The following is a 25,098-nucleotide window of genomic DNA, read 5'->3' as shown; positions in this document are numbered from 1 at the left end:
CCATTCAAAGATATGACAAAGTTAAATTGGGTATTTCTGAACTTTAGAAAGTTAAAAACAAATCAGCTCATCCCCCTTCTCAAAAAAATTATCTTGTCACAGAGGGCTCTCTTCCCTCCAATGTGTTCCAAAGCAATGGCACAAATGCATGCCTTGGGCCAAATGCCATCGGCTGTTGCCTGGGAGCCATCTGAAAAGCAACCTCTTCTTCCAGCCACCCCGTCCCCAGCTGTCAGGGATCCCCACTTGGAGTCCTCGTGTTCCTGAAATGATATGTCCAGGGCAGATGTCGCAGGGCTCATGTCAGACACAAAGGCAGTGCTTCCCTGCTTAGCTGTCCCAGCCAATTGAGACACAGTCCCAACACAGGGCTCCCTCAGAGGGCCACCAAGACTATACTGAGCTTCCCCCACAGAGATGCTGCTGACATGCCAGCAGTGCACTCTGGCTCTCCGGACTGACAGTGCTGAGTCTAAGAAAGTCACAGCCTTCGCTGTTGTTCCTCTTTAAAACTGGAGTGAAATGCACATATCATAAAATTAAACCTCTTAACCATTTTGAAGTTTACAGTCCAGTAGCTTTAAGTACAGTCATACTGTGCAACCATCACCACCATCCTTCCCAGAAAACGTTTCAACTTCCAAAACTGAAACTCTTTATCTATGAAACAATACTCCCCCATTTCCTCCTCCTCCCAGGCCCTGGCAACTACCATTCTGCTTCTGTCTCTATGAATCGGACTACTCCAGAGGCCTTCATATAAGCAGAATTAGACAGTATCGGTCCTTTTGTGTCTGGCTTATTTCACATGTCCTCAAGATTCATCTATGTTGTAGTATGTGTCTGAATTTTCTTCCTTTTTAAGGCTCAGTATTCCATTGTATGTCTATAACACATTTTGTTCATTCATTCATCTATCAATGGACACTTGGTTGCTTCCACCTTTTGACTATTGCGAATAATGCTGGTGTGAACATAGGTGTACAAATGTCTCTTCAAGACCATGCTTCCAATTATTTTGGATATATCCCCAGAAGTAGAATTGCAATCACACGGTAATTCTATGTTTAATTTTTTGAGAAACCTCCATACTGTTTTCCACAGTGGCTGCACCATTTCACACTCACACCAGCCATGCACAAAGATTCCAGTTTCTCTCCATGCTTACCCACACTTGTTATTTTCTGGGTTTTTGACAGTAGCCATCCTAACGTGTATGAGGCAATATCTCATTACGGTTTTGACTTTTACTGTTATTCTTATTGTGATAGTCACTACTATAACTTTCTCATGTTGCACCAAGTTTGGCATTTTAATATTTAAGACATGGGCTTCTTTCATTTCGAAGATACATGACCCCTGGTGCCTAAAAAACTTGCTACAAAAGGCCCAAGTTCTTTTAAGAGAGCTATTCTTTTTTTTTTTTTTTTATTGCATCTCATGCTCAGTTATCAGGGCCCAAAGATCCTAAGTGATTAGTACCATCCTCCCCTTTTCCAAAAAGGAAATGGAGGTCCCAGAGGGATCATGTAATGGTTAAGAAATTTGAACTGGGCAAATCTGGATTGAAAACCTGGCCCTGCTACTCATGAGCTGCAGGACCGTGGAGCTGTCACTCAGCCCGTCCACACTTGACTTCTTTTCAGAGCACACTAGATAGAACACAGCTGCTGTGAGAGTTAAACTGTGAGCCAAATGCAGTGCCTGCCCCAGGGCCAGTGCGTGGTAAATCCCAGCAGCTCTTATGATTGTTGTCTTCTTATTCTTATGAAATAAGTTGCCCAAGTGCCATGCCTAGTAAATTTGGTTTCTTGATTCCCAGTGTTTTCCCTTGCCATGATGGTTCTTAACCCCACTTTCCCCAATGTCTATGCTCACCTTATACAACTCTGGCTGTTACTTGACTGTAACTGATTGCCTGGTTTCTAAAACATACATTGAATTCATTCCCTCAATGGTACGTTGAGTCAATCCAACGCAGGAAGTCAGAGGGTCAGCTGCCGCAAAGTCTGAAAGGTCCACAGTAGCAGAAGGCAAAGTGACAGAGCTGGGGAAGGGTCTTATAAGACCTTTGGCCTCAAGGAAATTCACGTGACCTGCAATGATGCTGCTCCCACATTCCTGGGGAGCTGCTTCCTCTTTGCATTGATTCCATCATGCATTTCTCTGATATTTTACGGCTTACAAAAATTCCCTCGGTTGACAAACACTTCTTGAGAACATACTGTGATCAAGAACGACGTGCCGAGTGCCAGAGTCACAGCCAAGATCAATGCCAGAGAGTCTGGGGAAAGAGACAGACATGATTCGCAAAATGACACCAACCAGTGGAAAACTGCAACTGTGCTAAGGACAAGGAAGGAGGGAAGCAGGTGCCCTGAGAGCCCACAAGAAGGACTCTCAGCTGAGCTGTAACAGATGAGTCACAGGAAGCATTTGCGAAGTAATACATAAAATCGACATTTATTTTGTGCTGTGTTCCTGTCTGTCTGTGGGTCTTGAACATTTGCTGTGTGTAGATCCTTCACCAACCCTCCTGTACTTAAGGCTCAGGCATTTGATGAACTCAGGAGGTTATGGGAAGCACACAACCTGTCCATTAATAGGAGAGTGGGTGAATCAAATGTGGTTTCTCCCAACTACAGAATACTATGCAGCTGTTAAGAGGAATTAAATACACCTATATAGGCTACTGTGAAAAGATTAGTGCAATAAATTGAAAGTGAATAATTCCTTGTGTAGAAAAGCATTGTTAAATGATCCATTTATGTAAGAAAAATCATGTACACAAAGACGGGTATAGTCAGACTTTTTTTTTTGGAAGGACACAGGAAACTGCTTATATTAGTTTGTTAAGGCTGCCATAATAAGTCCCACACATTGAGTGGCTGAAACAGCTGAAATGTATTTTCTAGCAGTTCTGAACCTTGAAGTCTGAGATCAATGTGTTAGCCGGGGTGGCTCCTTCCAGGGACCCTGAGGGAGAAATCTGTTCCAGGTGCCTCTCCTTGGCTTGTAGATGGCCATCTTCTCCCTATGTCTCTTTACATTGTCTTCCGTCTATGTAAGTCTGTGTCCAGATTTCCCGTTTTGATAAGAACATCGGTCATATAGGATTAGGGCTCACCTTGATGACCTCATTTTAATTTGATGACCTCTGTAAAGACTTTGTCTCCAAATAAGGTCACATTCTGAGGTTCAGGGGGGTTAGGACCTCAACATTTGAACTTGAATGGGAGACACAATTCAACCCATAGCATTGCTGGGAGAGGAAAGGGACTCATCTTTCACTTCATACATTCCTCTAGAGTATTTTATTTTATTTATTTATTTAGAGACAAAGTCTCACTCTGTTGCCAGGCTAGAGTACAGTGGCACGATCTCGGCTCACTGCAACCTCTGCCTCCGGGGTTCAAGTGATTCTCCTACCTCAGCTTCCCAAGTGCTGGGACTACAGGTATGTGCCACCATGCCCTGCTAATTTTTTGTATTTTTAGTAGAGACAGGGTTTCACCATGTTAGCCAGGATGGTCTCGATCTCCTGACCTCATGATCTGCCCTCCTTATCCTCCCAAAGTACTGGGATTACAGGCATGAGCCACCATGCCCGGCCTACCATATCTATACTTTTATGATGAGCATACATTTCATTTATGAAAACCACTTTTAGTCCAAAAAGTGGTTGGAAATTTAAATCCCTCCACAAGTCGAGCACCAAGTGAAAACACTGGGGTTGTATGTTGCAGGTCAAGGTTGCCTGTCTCCATATCTGAAACAAGAGGCGTGGTCTCCAGGGTGAAGTGCACATGTCTGAGAGAGGAAACCTGACCATCACTGGTCTTGCGCACTTCTAGTTATTTTTATTCTCTTTTAATTTCTATTTTGTTTTATATTGTATGTGGAGGGGCACATACCTAAAACTTTCTACTTGGTGGGGTTTGCCATCTAAATAGTGGGCATGGCAAAGCCCTTGGGAGCACTTCTCATGAAGCTTAATATTTTCATAAGCAAAGAACAGGACCTAGTCAGTGACTGTGTATGAGTCTTCTTAGTTTGGTTTTCTTCAAAGGCTGACTACTCCAGTTGCTATCTGTGTGTGACACAGTGGCTTAGGATGACTACTTTATTTTCCTCATGATTTCACAGATCAGGAATTCAAGAAGGGATTAGCTGAGTGGTTCTTGCCAGGGGTCTCTCATTTGTTGCAGTGAGATGTTGGCTGAGGCTGGAGTCATCTGCAGGCTTGGCCGGGCTGCACATCCCACACGATCACTCCCATGGCTGAGGTTATCTGCTGGTTATCTGCTGAGTTCTCAGCAGAGGTGCCAGAGTACCTACACTGGCAATCTCACCTACACATGGCAATCTCATGGCATCCAATGTCTTAAACAGTGGCTGACTTCTCCCAGAGGAAGTATCCCGAAATGCTTGGCAGAGCTGCACAGCCCTTTCTGATCCAACCTCAGAAATTAAGGCATCACGATTGCTGGACTGATTGCAAGCCAGTTACATTCAAGGCTCAGATCCAAGGGGAGGGAACCAGGCAGAAACTCAATGCTTTTTCTGACCTAGCTTCAGAAAGAGCAGAGTTTATTAGTTATCTATCACTGCATAACAAATTATCTCAAAGCTTAACAGCTTAAAACAACAAATCTTTAGGACCATACAGTGTCCATGGATCAGGAATTCAGGAGTCCCTCTGCAGCCTGCCTCTGACTCAAAGTCTCTTGTGAGATTGCAGTTGATATATCAGCAAGGGTTGCAATTATCAGAAGGTTTGACCAACTCTGGAAGATCTGATTCCAAGGTACTCATTCACATGGCTGTTGGCAGGAAGCTTCTGTTCCTCAGGGTTGTTGACAGAAGGCCTTAGTTCTTCACCCCGTGGGCCTCTCCATGTGCTGCCTGAGTATCCTAAAAGCATGGCAGCCAGTTTCCCCAAGAGCAGAGAGAGAGAGAGAGTGCAGGAAACTGCAGTGCCTTTTTAAATCTAGTCTTTGAAGTCATGCCCCATCATTTTCACTTATTTCTATTTAGTAGAAATGAGTCGCTAAGGCCACAGGCAGGGGAAAGGGCATTAGGCTTCCCTTTTTGTAGCAAATGTCAAAGAGTTTTGACACCATCCACAGCATTACCTCTGTTGCATCCTATTGGTTATAAGTGAGTCCCAGCACAGATTCAAGGGGAGGGGACATAGATCCCACCTTCAGTAGGAGGAATGTCCAAGGATTTTCAGAAAGGACTTAGATACAATGTTTTAGTTAGCTCAGATTTCCATAACAAACTGCCATAGGCTGTGTGACTTAAACAACTGGAATTTTATCTCTCACTGTTCTGGAGGCTAGAAAATCCAAAATCAAAGTGCTGGCAGATTCCTTTCCTAACTTGCAAACAGCCCCTTCTTGCTATGTCCTCATCTGTCAGAGAAAGTGTGCATGCCTTCTGGTGTTTCTTCCTCTTTGCAGAAGGACACTAATCCCATTATGGAGTCCCTTACCCTCCTGAACTCATATAACCCTAATTACCTCCCAAAGACCCCCCTTCCAAATACCATCGCATGAGCGGGAGGGTTAGGGTTTTCACAAATAAATTGGGGCCGGGGACATAAACATTCAGTCCATAACCTTCCACTCCTGGCCCTCCAAAAAGTGTGTTCTTCTCACATACAAAATTCATTCAATCCCAACAGCCCCAACAGACGTCATTGGTTCTAGCATCAACTCTAAAGTCCCAAGTTTATCTAAATATCATAGAAGTCAGATATCTACATCATAAAAGTTTACTTCAGGAGAAACAAAAGGAAGAGTGAGACAAGTGAGACAAGGAAGGGAGAAGAGCCAGCAAGGGATAGATGACAGCTTGGAGCTCCGTCCTGCTGTAGGCTCTTCAGAGTCCACGTGGAACATGGCTCAGCCTAGGCCCATTGGAGGATGGGGGGCTGGGCAATTATCCAACTACTCTCACCCCAACTGGTTGAGGTTTTCCCCTGGAAGTGATGACACCCCCAGAGAAAGACCTCAAGTAGCTGGAGATGGGACTCTGTCAGTGAACTGAAAACTGTTGTCCCCTACCACAGGTGAACTCAGGTAGCCTAGGGTGGATAGAGAAAAAGCACCAACAGCATCTGCTATGAAATCTGAGATCATGGAGTGCCTTCCAAAGTAAATGTTTTTTATTGGTCAGGGAGAGAGCTTGGTGGGATAACAGGTCACTGTGACTCAGCAAACAGATTCTGTGATAGTCACATATGCAGGCAAAAATAATCACAGGCTCTCAGGCTATGGAAGACTCTGATTCACTCATTCGATGGATATATACTGAACAACTACCACAAGCCAAGAACTGTCCTAGGCTCTGGGGTTAGAATAATGGACAAAACAGATGAAGTTTCCGATCTCATAGGGCTTATAGGCTAGAGGATTAGACCAGCATTCACTAAATAATCACAAGACAAGATAAATATTAATTTTGACAACTAGTATAAAGGTACATTTTCTGCAGAGAAGGCCCTAGACAAAGCTACAGAAGCCACCATGTATGTTTCCCAGGTGAGAAAGCAGTGGATGGTGTTAGAAGTGGTTCTGAGCATGCGCTGGGGAATTACCTTCACAGAGAAGATTCCTCGCCCTTTTAAGAAGCCTCTTAGGGAGATAGGGCACTTTTACTTATCAGATAGAACAAGAGTTTCTCTCTGAAGCTGGGCTTTCATAAGGAAGGGTCAGTGTCACTCCAGACAGAACTAGTCATTGAAATAACAGTACTTGAAAGAAAGAAAGAAAAACTACACCCAAGGATTGTGAATCACAAAGAGAAAGAAGCCTGTTTTCCTGATGACATTGTTGAGCTTTTTTGCTAGCCTTAGTCTCCTCACCCTCAAACTTCTTATGAAGGGAGCTCATTAAAAGACTTTATTGCTTCATCCACTCGAAATCAAGTTTGCAGTTACTTGCAACCAAAAGCATCCCTGACACATGATATAGTTCGTATTCTTCCACGGTTCTTCATGAGAACTCTTAATGTTCCCATGAGATAGGAGAAGGAGACTGATACCCATAGAAGTGAACTATCCAAGGTCACACAGTGAATAAAGCTGTAATTGGGATGCAGGCCTTCTCACTGCAGCTCTAATGCAGCATACCACAGCACAGCGCAACACAAACCCCTGTTCTCCTCCCCCAAGTCTTTGCCACATGTTGTCACCTTACAGAGCTATTTTTAGTCCCCAGACGCCATGAGGCACAAGATTCCTAACTGCCACCTCCCAGCTCAGTGCCATTGACATGATGTGTCAGCGTAGTGGCCTTTTCTGTCATTGCACAAGCCCAGAGTTTCCACAGGCATCCTTTTTGTTTTTTACATCCTTGTTTTGACAATTTGTACTGCTCTCTTCCTCCTTTGGACATTCTTGTTTAACTGTTCCCCTAGAATTTTATGTCACCACATGCACACATTCTTGCAATATTTAAAACAGTGGTTATGAAAATTGTGTGATAACATTAGGACATTATATGTTAAGTGGAAAGTAGGATTCAAATTGCATGCACAAAGATATGAAAAACACATATGCACATTAAAAAATTAAGGCAAAAACACTAGAATCTTTGCTGTGATTGTGGTGATGTGGTAAGACTGTGGGTAATTTTTTCTTTTATTTTTTCTTTGTGATTTTCCAAATGTTCTGTTATGTGCATACAGTGAAAAGAAAATAGGATGTTTTTAAAAATATGTCATTGTTTATCTGGCCCATCTCCTGGGAGGCACGATAGCAGAGCATGCTGGTTAACAGCGTGCACTCTGGATCTTGATTGCCTGAGTTCAAATCCCAGTCCAACCACTTAATAGGTGCATAGTTTTCAGCAAGTTCTGTAACTATTCTGTACCTCACTTTACCCATCTGTAAAAGGGGCCATATCCCATCCACCTGACTTATAAAGTGACTCTGAGAATCAAGTAAGTTAGTGATTGTAAAGCACTTGTCATGGTGTCTAGCACTGGAAGAGTGTTACGTGTTGTTGAATGACTATAAGCCATTTCATTGTGTCTTCCCCACTGTGGGGCTTCTTGGAAGGGACTGTGATGAGGAAGTGAGACAGACCTCTGTGTTTTTCAGACACAACTGGTGAAAGTGCAAAGAGATGATTTGTGCTTAACATGAAGACTCTTTTAACCTCAGAGTCGAGCAGGCTGGAGAGGAACTCCTCAGCAATTCACCACTGGATGATTGTGTCACAGGCTCTTCAGATACTTGACATCTCATGAAGCATCCACACATAAGGCCACTGGCAGAAATCAAGTGAAGGGAAAATGAGCAAACCTCCGCCAGTGTAGAGAGGCCCTAACAAGCCTTCCTCCACTGAAATGGGATGAAGTCCTCTAGTGGCCGGGGGGTGACACTACAACTCCTCATCCAAGTCCTAATACAGGATGCCCCTCCATTGCTGGCCACCTCTAGCTGAGTTTGTTTTTGTCAAGCGTGTCAGGAAAGAATGTGGGGCTCCTTCTGTCCCCTTACTGTGACCAGAAAAGTCAAAATACATTTCCTAAGACCAAGTACCTGCATGTTTGTCATATGATCCCACTTTATGAAGTTGATCTCTGGAAAGGAGTCCCTCACTGGCCCATTAGGTCATATGGGCCACTTGTATACACATGACCTCTGCTTAGAGACCAGGGCTTTCTCAAAAGGATGGCTTAGAATGTGCTCCAGATGGGTGGGACCTGAATCCAGCTCCTCTCATTTCAATCCCTTCACTTTGCAAATGGAGAAAATTCCCCATTAATTCTAAATATTCCCCAGCAATTTTTAGACTAGTGTCTGGAACACAGTGGGTGGATAATAAATACTTTATGGGAATTTGGTGTCACTTTCTATCCTCATGATTACTTTAGCAGTGGACCTCATCAAAAGGCTCACTGATGACACATCAACGGCTCTGTCTTTCTCAATCTGGCACTGATAAAATATCCAAGAACACAGAATGCTGCATTAGGAAGAATCCCCTTTACTTTCATATTTTATGTATTATCAGATGGCTGAGAGACAGAGAAAAAAACAGATAGGAGAAGAAAAAAGAAACAGACAAAAAACAGAATAGTCTAGCTTAGGGTTCTGCAAAGGGGCAGTTGATAAGGATTTTATGCTTTGTGGGTCAGGCAACGTTGTTGTGACTACTCAACTCAGCCATTGTAGCAGGAAAGCTGCAGTGGATAACACATAAATAAATGGGTGTGGCTGGATTCCAAGAAACTGTATTTATAAAACAATCAGTGGGCTGGATTTGGCCTGCCCACCCCTCATCTACAAGAATGATGACATTACACATCCTTCATACACGGCAGAAATGGTTAATTAACTGCCTGAGTTAAAAACCCTGTTCCAGGCCCTTAGTAAGTGTACATCTTCAGGAAATTTGCTCAGTATTTCCAAGCTTCAGTTTTCTGATCTTTAAAATGGAGCCCATAATACTGTGAACCCCAAAGGACTACTGTGAGAATTGAATAAGACTGTCGATGGGTGTATGGGTGACTGGTACTCAACAAGCACACTGTGAACGTCAGCTACCTTCATCATCATCTTTGTTGTCATCATCATCATCCGCCTCAATTGACTGACAGATTCATGAACATTAAATGAGGTAAAGGACACACAGGTGCCTTGAGATGACCCCCACTATGCATATAAAAAGTATCTTTCACTGAAGTGCTCAAATGCCTAACAATATAGCATCCACGCACTTCCCCTTGCTGAAGTGCCAGAGGAAGCTGGAAATGTCCTTCTTGTGCTAATGGAAGGGTTAGGGAAACTGAGGCACTGGAAAGCTCAGGAGAATCGCTAAAGGCAGCAACTTACTGACTTGGTGACTGAGCTGCATCTAGAGCCAGGTTTCCACATTCTTAATCCATTTTTCTGTCTCCTACCAGCATCTTTGAGTTCCAACAACCCTACTGGGTCCTGTTTGCTCAGGGATTTCGAATATCTCCAGGGAATAGATTCTACTTCTGAATTTTCTTTCCAGTCTGCTCCCCGACCCTCCATTCTCCTGTTACCTCCGCCTACTGATTTCTGACTTTTATTATCTGCTGCCAAGTCTATTGCAGCTGCCCCCTAACTGGTCTCTTTGACTCGGATTTCTCTCTGTTGAACACCTACCACCTACCCTCATCCTGGGTGATGTCCTAAAGCACAGATCTGACTCTCTGGCTAAAGGCCTGCACTTTAAAAATTGTACGAGGTCAGACCTTTCACAGTCTGACCCCCAATAGCCTACCAGTCGCAGCTCTAATCCCTCCCATGCCCTTGTCCATCTGCAGTGACGTTTAACTCCACCTCCTGGGATGTGCTCATCCTTTGCTCAGCTGTAGACACCCACTGAGCTCTGCATGCTTTTGGCCAGACAGCCCCTCTGCCGCCACCACCGCACACACAATGGCAGTTCTCATCTCAACACCACAGTCTAAGGAATCGCCAAGAGAAATTCCATCATGCTGGGACCGTCACCCGGAGTCCGTGACTCCCAGCCATTCCCGTCACCTGGCCTTTCATCCCAAAGGATCTCTGTACACATCTTGCTGTGACTCAAGCCCACTACCCTCCCCAGTCTCCTAGCCTCTCCACAGAGCCAATGGCTTTCGCTGCCCATATACAGCAAAGTTCACTGTCCTCAGCCTCTTCGCCAGATCTCCTCTTCACCTTCTTGCCCTTAATCAAAGCCCAGTGGGCTCCACTTCCTCTGCTGCTTGCTTAAGGATGGCCATTCTCTCCCGAAAACTCCTGGTGCCACTGGCCTGGAGATGGAGGAGACAGGCTTTTCTCCCTCCCACCTTCCTAGAAAGGCTCATGAACCTTGAAGTTCATGCTACTGGGCCAGACCACCCAGCCCCTCCCCTGCCCCTACCGTGGTACACTCTTACAACATAACAGTAACGTTTTAGGATGTTCATGACATGCCAGGCTCCTTTTCAAGCACTTTGCATTCATTAATTCATCTAAACCTCACAAAACCTCGTGACGTAGGCATGATTGTCATCCTCACTTAACAAATAAGGAAGCTGAGATACACAGAGGTTAAGTCATTTGCCAAAAATCACAGGATAAGAGTCAGGCTCAGGGTAAGTCAGAGAGACATCTGCACCCTCATGTTCACTGCGGCACTGTTCACAATACTCAAGCTATGGAATCAACCTAAACCTGCATCAACGGATGAGAGGATAAAGAAACTGGGGTACAGATACACAATGGAACACTCTTCAACCTTACAAAAGAAGGAAATCTGACATTTGTGACAACATGGATGAACCTAGAGGATATTATGCTCAGTGAAATAAGCCAGACGCAGAAAGTTAAATATGGCATGATCTCATTGATACGGAATTTTTAAAAGCTAAACTCAGAAGAAGAGAGTAGAATGGTAACCAGAAGCTGCGGGAGAAGGGGGAGGAGGGACAAAATTTTCATCAGACAGGAGGAATACGTTCAAGAGATGTTCTGTACAACACGATGATAGTTAATAACAATGTATTGTGTTCTTGAAAATCACTAAGAGGGTAGATTTTAAGTGTTCTCACCACACAAAAAAATAGTAAGTATGTGAGGTAATGGATATGTTAATTAGCTCAATTTAGCCACTCCACAATGTCTTCATATTTCAAAACATCATGTTGTACAGGAGGAATATATACCATTTTTGTCCCCTTAAAATACTTAATTTTTTTTAAAGATTCAATTTCAGGAAGTTGGCACTAAAGTCCAGCCTCCTAATCATTTCACGCACTGACCCCTAGAAACTCTAGAGACGGCAGCATCCACTCACCTCCCTCCATTTTTGAAGATTTAGCACCTGCATCTCTCTCTGTCTTTCCAAAAGCCAGTCCTGCTGTGACGCTGAGTGATTTCGATGCCATGAAGACGCTTCTCCCAATACTTCGCTCTTAGTTCCTCAGCCTCCTGCCTCCAATAACCCTGTTCTTCAGTCCACAACCCATCTGACTAATGCTCAGACCTCGTCATTAGCAATAACTGCATGTCATGGACTGACTGTTTATACCTGTCTAAAATTCTTATGCTAAAACCTAACCCCCAATGTGATGGTATTGGGAGGTCAAGCCTTTGGGAGGTGAGTAGGGTCAGATGAGGTCATGAGAGTGGGGCATTCGTGATGAGATTAGCACCCTTATAAAAAGAGACTCCAGAGCTCACACTCGCTCTCCACTCCCCCATCTCTGTGCACAGAAACAGGAGAAGATGTGAGCATAGGGCAAGATGGCAGCCGCCTGCAAGCCAAGAGAAAAGATCTCAGAATGAAACCCACCTCGCTGGCACCTTGATCTTGGACTTTCCAGCCTCCAGAACCATGAGAAATAAATGTCTGTTGTTTAAGCCACCCAGTCGGTGGTATTTTGTTATGGCAGCCTGAATTCACTGCCACACTGCACTTGCTTTATAACACCAATTTCAAACATGCTACCCACAGGCCACTCCCTTTTCAGTGTAGACCCTCTATTAACCCAACTCTTGCAATCTTAAAGACCCACCTGGACTTCCAATCATTGACCTGACCACCAAGAGGACCTCTCCTCCTTGCCTAGTTAATTCCTTGGTTCATCACTGCCTTTTATATACCCTTGACCACAGTGCCCATGTTTCCTTTTTTACTGTAGCCTAGCAAAATCCCCAAGCCTAGGGAAGCTCAACTTCCCACTTCTTCTGTGCCTGCTCCTAGCAGCTGAACGTGGCTGGAGAAACACCCCCAGCTGTGTTGACTGGCCCTACTTAAGCTGTCAAAGCCCGAAATGCCCCTTCACTCTGTCTAGCAATCCTTCCCTAGGCAGGTCCTCTCCCTCTCACCTGGGGGACAATTCTCTGTGCCTTCTTTGTCCTCCAGCTTCCAACATTTCCTCCTTCACCTTCACTGCATCTGTGCCCATGTTCCTGCCTTTCTTCTTTCACTAAATGGACTCTTTGCAAGGGCAGCCCCTCCCCTTGGGCCCTGCAGCCCGTCACCGCTCTCTTCCTCTGGCATTGTTCCAGCAATTAAACCCCCGGATTCCTGAATCATTAGCTTTTCCCTCTCTGCTGGGTCTTTCCCTTCGTCTTACAAACACACTGCTATTTTACCTTAAGAACGAAATGTTTCTATACTTTAATCCTTCATTTTCCTCCAGCTACTCTCATATTTCTTTGCTCCCCTTCACAGAGCAGACTTTCTAAAAGGTTCATGGAATTCCAAGTGCCCAGTCTCTCCCTTCCCGTTCTCTTAAATCCACTCTAGTCAGGCTTTCAGCTTCCCGAGACTGCTCTTTCCAGTGTCAATGCCCAAATCAGTGGTTAATGCTCATCCCTCACTGCCTTCATCTCTCAGTAGCATTTGACACTGAAGACCACTTCTTCCTCTTGAAATGTAGCATGATCCAGAATGAATCAAACACTTTAAAAAATGCATTACTCAGTCCCTAGATTACGCATGAAGAGGTAGTCCACACTTATTCCTCAATGAGCTTAAACAGATATTTCTCTCATCTTACAAGTGGCCAATATGCATCCCTCATGTCACATGGACTTGTTGACACTGGTAGGTACTTGTCCCAGACCTGAGTAGCATATTATAGTTGAATGATTGAAATGGCAGTCACAATACATTTGTTTATGTCCTCAAGGTTGGCAAGAAGAAATGGGACAAATCAAGATCCTTGTGTGACAAAACTTTTAATCTGAGTACTGAATGATAAAATTGCTATTGTGTTCCACTCATCTTGACTGACCCCCCCTTCACGTGGCTCCTGGGACTCCACGCTTACCAGGTTTTCTTCCTACCTCTCCTGCTGCAACTTCTCGGTCTCCTTTTCCAGGTCCTTCTCACCTCTCTAACCTTGTAACATGGGTGTATCCAAGTTCTCCATCCCTGTTACGCCTCCTCTGTGTCTACTCTCACTCCCTGGCATGCTCATCCGTGCTGTTGGCTTTTTGTGCCATCACTATGCCCACGATGCCCAGGTATGTATAGCCAGTCCAGGTAACAGGCTCTCATATTCACTTACCTGCTTGACATAGCCACTTGGTTTCTAATAGGCATCTCAAACCCTGGCTTTCCCCATGACACAAACCTGATTCTCCCAGTCTCCCCCTTTCAGATGTCAATTCCACCCTTCAGTTACTCGGGCTAACACTCTTAATATCACAGTCCTCCTTGACTCCTTCCCTTCACACCCCACATCTAATCCCTCAGCAAAGCCTACCTTCACAGTGGGACAGCCTCTTGCCCCATCACTGCTCCCACCCTAGGCCAAGGTAGCTTCATTTCTCACCTGTATTTTTGCAATAGCTTTTTTCCAGACCTCCCTGCTTCACTCCTGCCTCCTATATGTTTCTTATGTTGCCATAACAGATTATCTCAAATATGATGACTCAAAACAACAGAAATTTATTATCTCACAGTTCTAGAAGCCAGAAGTCTGCAACCAAGCCATCAGCAGGTTCCTCCAAAGTCTCTAGGACAGTCTCTTTCCTTGCCTCTACATGCTTCTGGTGGTGCCAGAGGTCTCTTGGCTTGTGGCTATTAGACTACAATCTCTGCACCCATTTTCACATGGCCTTCTCCGACCAGCCATCTTCTCTTTTTCTGTCTTTTGTATGAACACTTGTCATGGACTTAGGGCCCATCCAGATAATCCAAGATGACCTTGTCTCGAGATTCTTAATTACATCTGCAAAGACCTTTTTTCAAATAAGGTCACCTTCAAAGATTCTGGGAGTTAGGATGTGGACATATCTTTTAGAGGAGCCACCATTCAACTCACTAAACCATATGAGTCTTTTCTCATATGGCAGCAGGAGGGCGGGAGGGTTAAATCATACCTCAAATTGTGCCATGCCTTCAAACCTTCCATAGGCCCTTACTCATCAGAGTAAAATCCAGGGTCCTCACCATGGCCTTGAAGACCACATCCCAGGACATGGTACCCACTAACCAACCTCTGACCTTCTCTGCTTCCTGCCCCTCACTCACTCTGCCCGACCTCTGCTCCCCAACCCCAGCCTCTAATATCATACCTGTCGCCCCAGCTCTTGGCCTATGTTCTTTTATTTGCTCTGCCTGCAGCATTCTCTCCAACGTGGCTCTGTGGTTCACATCGTGCTCCTCCTCAGGTCTCTTCTTCACTGTTACCTCCCTAGACAGGTTTTCCCTCTGCCCTGCTCTCAACTGCCCTCACTAGTATTATTTTTCTTCATGCCATTTGTATTCTCTCCTGTCATCAATTGCTTATTGCTTATGTGTTATTTGTTGGCCTCCCCACCTGGAATGAAAGATCCATGCATGCAAGGCCTTTGCTTTGCTCACCACGGTGTCTCCACCACCTAGAACGCTGCTCGGTGGGTGGTCAATGCCTTACAAATCCTGTTGGTTAAAACCTTCCCAGAATCCTCTGGGCAGAGCTTACATCACAATTTGAAGGCATTTTCCTTCTTTTACCCAAATGGTGGAAGGCAACATGGGGCTGTGATTGAGCTTCTAACTCATTCCTCACTATGAGCACGGCTATGCCTGCCTCCAACACACAAACACAGCACTTACCATACCATCTTGTCATGACATGTTGACACATTGTCTCCTCCACCCAGCAACTCTTCTTGGGATGAATGGGACTTCAGGAGTAATGCTTCTAAGTGCTTCTTGAGGTCTTTGGGTACCACAATTTTTCCCAGACCAGTGATTCTTTCAGTGGGTGTTTCCAGGATCAGAGCAGAACAGCAAAAGACAATACTTTGATTTGATAGGTGTGTCAATGCACATTAGTTTAGTTCCAGGTAACAGAAGACCAAACTCAGGCTTAATCTATAAAAAGAACCAAAGATCTTGGAGGCAGAACAGGCTTCAGATGGGGTCTAATCCAGGTGAACGTTTTCACTAAACATTCATTTGCTCCCGTCTCTCTGTGGACCTTCCCAGTGTCAGCTACTATTTTAAGGGAGCTCCTCTCACCATCACAAAAGAATTAACAGGGGTCGTCTTCCTCATTCGCATCTCAAGGGGAAGGGGTTCTCTTTCTCCATAACCTTGGGCTGCCTCTTGTTGAATCCACTCACACTACATTTCCACTCCTAAACCAGTTCACTGTAACAAGAATTAGGTTAATGGCCTTCAACCAATCCACTTCTAGATCTGGGGTTAGGGGTGGGTCACTCAAACCACATGCTGAGAAATTTGGAGACCCTTTAGCATGGAAGAAAGGAAATGGATGCTGGGGAGGTGGTAACTGTCAGGACAGTGGGTCTTCCAGAACCTCCAACCCTCCCAGGTGACTGCTGCCTCTGTCTCCACACAGGATTAGTTCTGGGCACCACAGTCAAGTTATGGCTTTTATGAGATATGAGCGAATGTAACCAAGGCTTTGGAATGTCTCTTTTAGAAATTAGTGGTGAGCAGACGAAGCATACAATTAAGTATTGAATGTTCTACAAACACACAAGTACACATACACACAGAACAGGCCATGACATTAAGTCCTCAAAGCAGATCCCATTCCTACCAGCCTGTCTTGTGCTGAAAGACTACTGGTTACAGAATATGCCAAATGATGGAGTTGAAATGTTCCGTCGTAACTGAAACAGATCCTCTGCTCGGCGTGGAATGCCTTTATGTAAGTGCATATCTATGTATGTCCACCCACAGCATCAGTCCTGAGGGTTATTGCTCTCTCTCTCCCCCGCCCATCTCTCTCTCTCTCTCTCCCTCCCTCAATTGCAACCTCCCGCCAGCAGGATTAAGAGAAACTAAATGCTAAGGAAATCTTGACTCTCTCTATTCAATAGACCTCCTGGCTCAAGGTGATTACAGATTCCAAAAGCTTCCTTGTCTCCTACTACTTCTCCCTTCCCACACTGGTCAGGCCTTTGGATGGGGGAGGGGGGGGTCTTAAAAATGCAAACAAATTCTCTCTTGGGAAAATAACTAGCAGCTCTTGATTCTCAAGGCTGTTAAAGACCCTGAGGGCGTGAAACTCTGGTTGTGTAATTTTAATGGGAAGGAAAGAGGGCTTTATACAAAGACCAGACAACAGCTGCCAGAGGATGCCCAGGAAGTAGGCAGAGTGAAGGATCTGAATTTCAGATGGAAGGGCACCAGCAGCCAACCTATCCTATATCCCAATTTGGAGGCATTTTGCTTCTTTTATCAAAATCATGGGAAGGAGCATCACAAGGGGTTGTGATGAAACCCTAGAGTCTGACGTCCTGGCTTCAGACTTCAGCTCTGCTCCTGTCTGTAATCCTGGGCAAGTCTTTTAACCTCTTCCTTCTTAGTTTCTTTATCTACAAAAGGAAGATAATATTAAGACCTTGCATAATCACATGATAATATTTTATAGTATAATATATATACACTATACTATTAGTGGTGTAGTATGACATGTAATATACCCTTGTAGGATAATTATAGCATAACACATTACAAAATAGATACTGATGTAGTGTAGTTACAGCCTATAGTATAATACATAATGGTAATATAATACGGTTAATAACCCCTGTAAGGTTGTTGCAGGGGTAAATGACACACTTGACAAAGACTGGAATTGGTCTCATTTCTTCGTTCCCCTGTGGTGGTGGTGTTATGGTTCACACACCCTTGCCACAGCCTCAAGGAGCATGGAGGAGCCTTCTCTGCCCTTGACTTTGGATGTGATTATGTCCCTTGCTTTGGCCAATGAGATGTTAGTAAAGGTTTGAAATGTAACTGTCTAACTGGCATTGCCCTCTTATGACCCTTCCTCAGCTCAAGGAACCAGCTAGTCTAAGAAGGATTAGGATCACATAGAGCAGACCTGGATCCCCCCTGCAGCCTAGAGCCCAACCCAGCCAAGCCCTGCATAGAACAGGCAAACCCCAGTCAATGTTCCGACACAGAATCTGTACGCCCGTGAGATTCTGTGGTTCTTTATTACACAGCCAAAGCTGAATGCGTACTAAACACTCAACAAATATTTATTATTTATATAATGAATGGCATGAAAAATTGCACATGGTTTATACAACCAGGGTATATTTACAATGTCACTTTTGTGATATTTGCTCTCATCTTGCCTGCTTGGAACCTGAGCCAGCAGGTATCCTGTGATGTGGCTGACCAGTAAAATCATTAGCTTCCCCTCCATGGGCATCAGTGTTTGTCATGAATCCTCTGTTGCATCACCTATTATTCAGTCACTGGTTTCAGCAATGTGTATTGAGTGCATTCCATGTTTGCTAGGCAAGAGGACATACCACCGTGAATACGGTGGGTAAGGCTGAGCCTGCAAGGAGCTTGCATTCTAGTAGGGGAGACAGATAACAGATAAATACATAAAGAAACAAGCACACATAGACTCTGAGAGCTGAGACATCACTAAATGAAATGATGTGCCGAGAGTCACCGGGGGAGGCCGCTGTATATAGTAGCCCAGGAAAACCTCAGTGCTCAGCTCAGGATGAGCTGAGGGAGGAAGAAGAGGAAAGGGAGTCAGCCTGCAGCAAGCTGGGGGCAGAGTGTTTCAGGAGGAGAAATGGCAAGCACAAAAAGCATCCTGTGACTAAGAGGGGTGCACGAGAGACAAGTGGGGATGGGAGGAGATGGGGAAGGGCCAGGGTGGCCATACAGGTGGAGGAAAGAAGCTTGAAGTTCATTCTCAGCACAGTGAAGACTTTGAAGGGTCTTAAAGATCACCCAGCCAAAACGCTAGCTAGGAGGCTGTGCAGGTGTCCAGGGGAGAGGTAACAGTGTCCTGGACCAGGAAGATGGCTATAGAGCGGGACACACATAGCTGAGGATATGAGGGGACTAGAGATGTATTTTGGAGCCAGAGCAAGCAGGATATTAGTCCACCATGAGTCTTGCAGAGATGTGGACCTCAAGGAGAAACCACTGGAAGCCTTCAGAGTCAATATGGGGACTTCATAATGAAAATAAGCCCAGGCCGGGCCCAGTGGCTCACGCCTGTAATCCCAGCTACTCGGGAGGCTGAGGTGGGAGAATCGCTTGAACCCGGGAGGCAGAGTTTGTGGTGAGCCGAGATCGCACCATTGCACTCCAGCCTGGGCAACAAGAGAAAAACTCTGTCTCAAAAAAAAAAGAAAAAAAAGGAATCTTGATGCTGGTAATACTCAACCATCCCTTTTGCCTAAGGAACTTGGGCTGCGACAACATCCGCATTCAGCGGCAGCAGGTCCAGGCCAGCTTTTTTTAGACTCCGATCCTTCTTACTATTTTTTAAACACACTTGTCTCTTTCAACCTCCTTTCCACAAACATAGAGGAGATGGGTCATATGGAAGCCAAAGAATAGATATTAGGAATTCACAGTCAACTGGAAAAGAGGAAGGACATGGCAGAGCAGGGACGCCTGAGCTCAAATGCCGGCCTGGCTGCTGTATCTCCACCTATGGCCGTACAGAAGTCAATGCAAGGCTCTGAGCCTTCTCCTTCCTCACCTAGTAGATGGAGTGATGATATCAAGCTCATGATCGAGGTTGGTCTCAAAAGGAATAGACAAGCTTGCAAATGAAATGTGTAGCATCCATCAGTACCTACCCCAGAGGGTCCCAAATCTCAGTGCACTTTGTAGCCGGACTTGGGCCTGTGGAGCCCAGCCCCAGGTTCCACAGGCCCAAGTCCGGCTACAAAGTGCACCGAGAGTTCAGCGTGTCTCACTCAGTGCTCGTTTACAACTGGAAAGCCCCAAGGGCAAGAGGGCAGCTTGTATAGACTTGCCTGATTGTACTTTTGCCAAGAGGTTGGTACACTGCTGTGAGAATACCAGGAACACTCCACAAATATCTCAGATACTTTGGTGAAGGCCAGGTGCAATAGCTCACACCTGTAATCGCAACACTTTGGGAGACAGAGGCAGGAGGATTGCTTGAGGCCAGGAGTTCAAGACAGCCTGGGCAGTATAGTGAGAATCATTTCTATAAAGAAACTTTTAAATAAAATTAGCTGAGTGTGGTAGCCGCACCTGTGTGCCTAGCTACTTGGGAGGCTGATACAGGAGGATCACTTGAGCCAGGAGGTCGAGGCTGCAGTGAGTCATGATAGTGCCACTGCACTCCAGCCTAGGCAACAGAGAGAGAGACCCAGTCTCAAGAAAAGAAAAAAAAAGCCAATGAAACCAAGCAACCAGACCGTGGATATCCTGACTCCGCATCCAGAGTTGGATCCACAAGACAGGTCTTACAGCCATTTGGCCACTCACAAAAAGACAAGAAATGTCTGAGTGTTCCAGTGTCTGGATCCAGTGGGACACAAATGACCAAGTTTTCAAGATGGAAACGAAATAAGAGGAACACCCATTCATAATGTGAAACGTTGAAACCAAAACCAGGAAAAAGTGCAGGCCTTCCCTCTCATCGGCAGCCAGAATAAAGGAAAGAGAAGGTGGCAGAGCAAAAAAGAGGGTGGAGGAAACAAAAAGGAAAGAAAGGAGCAACAGAAGTAGGGCACAGAGCCAAGAGGGAATGAGATTCCCTGAGATGAATGGTTAAGACAGGGCAGCAGAGAACAGAGTAAGGTTGAGGGCATGGGTGTGGCGGGATCTGGGCTGGGAGGGGGGGCTCAGGGAGCAGAGCTACTTCAGGGAGCCCACACGAGGCCATGAAGTAACAGGAAATCGGGAGTGTTCACAGACTCCACAGGGATTCAAATCCTCACAGGCAGCCATAGACAAATCACAGCTCCATGAAGACAACTGAGGGGAGGCTGATTGTAAATTCACACCCACGAGGCCAAAGCCTTAACCTGGAAGCCAGAGCAACTGCATCTCCAGGAAACAAAAGAGCCTGAATGGAAAGAAACGAAGCAGTCGGGGAGACACAGTGCCGGGCTTGGCTGGACGTCCCAGTCTGGGGCCCATTAGGAAAATGAGAAGCCTTTCAGCAAGCCAGACTGAGCAAGCTGTTTCCCTGATTCAGAGACTTCTCCAGCTGAACCTTCAGTTCAAAAGGTGCCCTTTCCTCCAGCAAGCTAACGGGACAAATGACGAGGGTCCAGTTCAGCTCCACACCACTCAATGTCCTCAGTAGAGAGGGGCTGTTCTGGATTGCCCAGAATGCATTCTCTGTCTTTCGGCAGCAGCAACTGACTTTTGCTCCAGCACCCACCCCTCCCCATTCCTCCCCCAGGTGCCACCTTCTGGCTCTACTGTAGGGCATGTGGGTTGGGTAAAAGGGGTTGAGTAAAAACTAATGTGTAGGCCAGGCATGGTGGCTCATACCTGTAATCCCAGCACTTTGGGAGGCCGAGGCGGGCAGATCACCTGAGGTCAGGAGCTCAAGACAAGCCTGGTCAACATGGTGAAACTCCGTCTCTGCTAAAAATACAAAAATTAGCTGGGCATGGTGGTGTGTGCCTGTAATCCCAGCTGCTCCAGAGGCTGAGGCACAATAATCGCTTCAACCCAGGAGGCAGTTAAGCAAAACGACAAGATCACACCACTGCACTCCAGCCTAGGCGACAGAGCAAGACTCAATCTCCAAAAAAAAAAAAAAATAGCTAATGTGTATAATCCTACTGTCCTATTCATAGGAGGTGGGTGCAGAACTGGTTGATGTTTCCTAAACTGGTCCAGTGAGAGCAAAACCCAAGATTTTGTTTAACAATTGAAGAAAGGGATAGTCTTTTCCCTGCTGGATGTGAATTGGAAGTACCATAGCCCTGGGGGCCATAGGTAACTATCTTGTGACAATGAGGAGAGAATCTTCATGAACCTGGAGCCAAACTAGGGGAAAACAGGCTAAGTTTCTTCATCTAGGTTATATTATTTCTGTATCAAGATGCTCCTGAAGTCCCCCAGGCAGTTCATTTAAGCAAATCAACAAATTCCCTTTAATGATTAATCCAGTTGGGTTTGTTTCCTGTCATATGCAATGAAAAGACTCCTAACACAATGTCTTACTGATCTTATGCATGATCACCTTACTTTGGGCAATCATCATCTAAAAATAAAAGCAAGTTCTAGGGTAAACACATGTGGGAAACAAATTTCAGTACATTGAATCATTTCAATGTGAGGAATTAGAGGGGCTCACGACCTGTTAGAATGGCTAAACTTTTTTAAACTGACCATATCAAGTGTTGGGGAGGAGGTGGAGGAACTGGAACACTCATATACCTCCAGGATGTTGGAGCTTTGTATAATAACTACACTGGGAGATGGGGTGTGATGGGGAACTCATTGAGAAGCATGGGAGTCCAGGGGGCAGGAAGAACTCCACATAACAGGGCAAGATGGAACTCATCATAATGAGATTAATGCTGCTCTCTACTTTGTCCTAAATCCCCTCGTTCTCCATTTACCCCACTCATCCTATCCTGCCTCTAACCACCACCATCGACACCTGACCTGATCTGTCCACACAGATGGGCACATCACTTGACCCCTCTGGCCTCTGCTGCCTCCACTCTGTAGTGGGAGTTATACCCCAAAGGCAGGGGGCTGGGCATGTTCTCCCCAAGGCACTGGAGCAGGAAAAGGGCTGCGACCAGAAGCAGCCCATTCCAGGTCAAGTAGTTTTCTCTGGCTCGACTTGGCATGAGAAGAGAAACTGGGCCAGCCACATTTCCTGCACTAGGAATCTGAACCAGGGCTCACTGTGACGATGGACAACAATCAGTGGAAGCCGAGCTGGAAGGGTCTGGGGGAAGAGTAGAGTGATGGGGGCTCAGGGTGACTCCAAACCATATGGAAGCCAAAGTGGGGAGTGAACAGAAGGGTCAGAGAAGAGATGTACAGAACAAAGGATGAAGACCCTCAGAGAGTAGTGAGGGGGAAAGAGCAGACACTCAACAAGAAGCAGAGACAGTGGCAGTGGGGGATGGTCACAGCTCCCAGGGCCACCTCAGGCCCCAGCAGCTTCCTGGTTCCCATTTTGCTCCTCTGTATTCTTCACAACCTACCCCTCCCTTCAAGAGGCCTTGAGGGGTCCCCAAGCCTGAGGTTCAGCCAAAGATTCCCGAGGCCTCCTCTCTCCAGCTCCAGCACCCAGAAGCCTCTGAGACCTCTACCCCTGAGAGCTACAGACTGACCGATGTCCCGCAGGAGGTGACCACATGGCTTCTCACCTCTTACAAGGGGAAACTCACTCATTTCAGTGGCTCACTTCTTATCCACATTACAATTTCAGACCCAGGAATTCAAAATTCAGTCAGGCAAGCTTACTTTCTTAGACATGCAAGTCTCCTTGAAAAGCTAAGAAGTTGAGAATCACTGTGTCTTCTAAAACAATCTCAGAAGACAAGAAACCAAAAAAAGCCCAAACGAAAGTATGGAGTAAAAGCATTTCTTTGGACTACAAGGGTACAGAGAGACCAGCTGTGTGTGTGTTTTCCCTTTAGTTCATTGACCTGTTTAACCTTCCATGAATCTCCAAGCCTGGCCCATGAGGGACCCTGAGGCTGAGAAGATGGAAGAATCATGGTACCCTCATGGAGAGGCAAGGATTGCCCATAGGAGAGCTCAAGGGAGACTTCTGGAGTAATAGAAATATTCTGGCCAGGTGGGGTAGCTCACACCTGTAATCCCAGCACTTTGGGAGGCCGAGGCAGATCATCTGATGTCGGGAGTTCAAGACCAGCCTGGCCAACATAGCAAAACCCCATCTCTACTAAAAATACAAAAATTAGCCGGACATGGTGGCAGGCACCTGTAGTCCCAGCTATTCGGGAGGCTGAGGCAGGAGAATCATTTGAACCCAGGAGGCAGAGATTGCAGTGAGCCAAGATCACACCACCATACTCCAGCCTGGGTGACAGAGCTAGACTCCGTTTCAAAAAAAAAAGAAAAAAAAGAAATATTCTGTAGCTTGGTCTGGGTAGTGGTTCCACAAGTGTAAACATATGAAAAATTTATCAGTTTGAACACTTAAGATTGATACAGTTTATCCAGGAATTCCGAAACTCCTAGTTTTATATTCAAAAGCATTGGAAGCAGGGACTCAAACAGATACTCCTACACCAGTGTGCACCAGCAGCATTATTCACAAGAGCCAAAGAGTGGAAACAACCCAAGCGTCCATCAACAAATAAACAGATAAACAAAATGTGGTGTATACATGCGATGGGATATTATTCAGTCATGAAAAGGAATGAAATTTTCATGTATGCTGTAACACAGACAGCCCTTGGAAAAATTATAATGATATACACCAGACACCAAAGGATAAATGCTGCATGATTTCATTTATCCAAGTTACCTGGAATAGGCAAATTCGTAGAGACACAAAGTAGAGTAGAGGTTACCAGGGTCCGGGGATAGGGATGAACGGGAAGTTACTGGTACTGAGCACAGACAGAGATTTTGTTGGGGAGGATGGAAAAATTGGGGGTATAGATAATGGTGATGACTACGCAACACCGTGACTGTATTTAACGCCACCAAATTGTATACTTACAAACGGCTCAAATGGTTAAATATTATATTATGTATATTTTACCACAAAAAAGTCATACTTAGCATATGCATGTTATACCTCAATTCAAGAAATGGGGAAGCCAGTTGTGGTGGCGCACACCTGTAGCCTCAACTACTCAGGAGGCTGACGTGGGAGGACTACTCAAGCCCAAGAGTTCAAGATCGGCCTGGGCAACACAGCAAGATCTTGTCTCTAAAAAAAACCTTCTTTTGATACAGGGTCTCTCTGTCCACCCAGGCTGTAGTGGGGTGGTGCAATCACGGCTCACTGCGGCTTCAACTTCTCAGACTCAGGTGATCCTCTCACCTCAGCCTCCCAAGCAGCAGGGCCTACAGGCATGCACCACCATGCCCAGCTAATTTTTGTATTTTTTGTAGAGACAGGATTTTGCCATGTTGCCCAGGCTGGTCGTGAACCTGGGCTCAAGGAAGTCTCCCACCTTGGCCTCCCAAGTGCTGGGATTACAGGCATGAGCCATGTCTAGGAAAAATATTATTATTATTATTATTTAAAAATAGATAAAAAATTTTAAAAACTAATGGGGGGAGTGTGGTTGCCCCTATTGACACTCTGAGTGCCATAAACGCCTTTTTCCATTCGGAGACACACCCACATCCATGCATCCAGGATACTTTGCTAGGCTGTGTAGCAGATCTTGGATTCAAA

At 45.5% G+C, this 25,098-nt stretch overlaps 1 long non-coding RNA gene across 1 annotated transcript; it reads left to right on the top strand.

Moving 5' to 3' along the window:
- Positions 1-7,700: 7,700 nt before the first annotated feature.
- LOC116538120 lies at positions 7,701-23,595 on the top strand. The gene is made up of 3 exons (XR_004263509.1): positions 7,701-7,712; positions 11,337-11,339; positions 23,503-23,595. It is a non-coding gene; the product is annotated as an uncharacterized LOC116538120 (long non-coding RNA).
- Positions 23,596-25,098: the final 1,503 nt, after the last annotated feature.

Source organism: Sapajus apella, unplaced genomic scaffold (genome assembly GCF_009761245.1).
Source record: "Sapajus apella isolate SASKATOON/1434 unplaced genomic scaffold, GSC_monkey_1.0 scaffold117, whole genome shotgun sequence".
Taxonomy (NCBI): Eukaryota; Metazoa; Chordata; class Mammalia; order Primates; family Cebidae; genus Sapajus; species Sapajus apella.
The sequence above is the reverse complement of the archived record's forward strand: the minus strand, read 5'-3'. Positions and strand labels throughout refer to the sequence as shown.